The sequence below is a fragment of the Sinocyclocheilus rhinocerous genome, unplaced genomic scaffold, assembly GCF_001515625.1.
Source record: "Sinocyclocheilus rhinocerous isolate Xijiao unplaced genomic scaffold, SAMN03320098_v1.1 scaffold3417, whole genome shotgun sequence".
In the NCBI taxonomy this organism is placed as follows: Eukaryota; Metazoa; Chordata; class Actinopteri; order Cypriniformes; family Cyprinidae; genus Sinocyclocheilus; species Sinocyclocheilus rhinocerous.
Window position 1 is genome coordinate 11,812 of NW_015667287.1, and position 2,368 is coordinate 14,179.

A 2,368-nucleotide genomic window follows, 5' to 3' on the forward strand; every position below is an offset into this window, starting at 1 on the left:
TTTTTTTTTGGTTGGGGGGGGGGGGGTGAAGTATTATTATATAATTTTAGTTTTGGATTTTGCTTTTATATGGGGTTACATTATATTTTAACAGATGCATTTCAAACAAATGAGCTATGTGTGTATCATGCTTCTCTGTATATTTGTTATCTGTATGGATTGGTGTGTACTGTTGAAAAAAATATTAAAAATATTTTTTTCCAAGAAATGTTTTTGCTTATTGCCTTATTGCTTTTAATAATGTACAATATTAAGGTTGCTAAAATGTTATAAAATGTTATAGTTGACCAAAGCTTTTTTTAATCTGTTATTAATCTATCTAAATATCTGGTTTTATCATAGATTTCATCATAGTTTTGTTTAATTTATTGAATCACCACTGCATATAGTGGATAAAGCTTTCATTTAAACAAAAATCATGTTAAATCAACATGAGGTACCGTGACATAAAAAGCAAAAAACAACATAAAAAATCATGTTCATTTGACAAACGTAAGTTGGGTAACATAAACAGAGATAAATTATGTTGAGAGAACATAAATATGTGCAACCGATGTACATATTTTTTATTTTAATCCAACAGATTTTTTTTTCAGTGAGGAGTTTGTTGTGAGTTGAGAGTTAAAAGATTAAAGTATTATTTTTCTATCAATAAAAGGAATCTGCCCCATGTGCCCTTTTCATTCATGCATTATAGAATAAAATAGAGCAATCCACACATATAGATACAGACAGACACAGAAACATCCAGCAGCAACAGGGACACCTGGTGAATGTCCATAATGCAGCACACCTGCAGTATATATGACACTCATAATATCTCACCTGCGCTCAACAGAAGAGTCTTCCTCTCTGCAGAGATCTGAAAGATCCATCGGTTGGTTTTTCCTCACAGACACATCGATGTGTTCAGCTAAATCTGACTCACCCTCCTGAATCAGACTATTAATGAAAATGTTATTGTAGTAGGCATTTATTGTTTCTGAACATTAAAAATGTGAAACATTTCAAGTTCTCTCACCTCTTGACTGTCTTTATCTGTGTGTCATGTTCTTCAGAGAGATTCATTCTGAAGGCCATGGTTTCATTCTATTCCATTTCACTTCACTTTAAACCAGTCAGGATTGATTTTGGCTATCAAATATGATTTTAATATCGTGATACTCACTGTGTTTTTCACTTAATGTAGTTTACTTCCTCATTTGACAAAACAGATCCTGCTGCAATAGTTTCACTTTCATGTGTCACCTGACAAGGAGGAGTTTGAGTCTCTTAATATTAAATTTCATTCTTTATTATTTAAAGTTATAACCCCTGAATGTATTTTCCTCACAAGTGTACTCTGAGTGTTGTTTAACTGAATATATAAAGGCAGCTCTCTGTAAAATATAAATCTTATGGCTCTCTGTCAACTTCCTCATCACTTGCTCCCCTTCAGGATACGAATGGAATATTTTAACAGTGTCAAGAATGTAATTATTTTCTTTAGTAATGTGAGAAGGAAAGAAAGCAATAATCATCTGGCTATAAGTTAAAAATGTAACTATTTCAAAAAGTTACACAAATAAAACCTATCAAAAACCAGGATATAAGTGTAATAAAAAAGGCTGCTGGTTAATCTTTACAGATCCCCATCTGCTAGACTGCTACTATCACTATTGACAATATAACACAGACTTTACAGTGAACTACAACAAAATCCAAATTAATGACCAGAAACAAGATTATTTTAATACAGTATAATTTCTAATACATTTTCTCAATGCAGCACCTTATAATTACAGTGAACCAAAAACAAGTTCAACAGCACAAATAAAACCAACAAGAAATAAAAAAAACTCTACAGCACTATCTATTCATGCTGCATTGCATGCTGGGAACCATCACAGTACATATGCACAGTAGAAACACAGTATGATGCTGTTTGTTTACAAGAAATTTCTGAGAGTGCAGTTAGATACAAGAGAAGTCTCACTGTGAAATTACTGTGAAAATCATGCAATTATTAGCCTGGAATTTACTGTAATTTCACACTAAAGTTTTTAACAGTGTATGTAATTTAAGAAAACAGAAAAATACTGTATAAACATGCAGTAATATTTCTCTATAAAAAATGTGAATTACTGTAATTTATGTAATTTGTCATAATACCGAAAACAATACTTAAAATAACAGCCGAGTAGTTAATTTAGAGATAATTTTAATAATTTTACACTACAATTTACACTGTTAAAAATTGGAAAAACATTGAGTTGTTTAGCCAATATCTCAGCAAACACGTTAATGTGGGGCCCATATGGGTTTCACATGAGCTACAGGGGAACAGAGTGGACATGGGCTCAAAATGGGCATCTTATCTGGGGCCCAC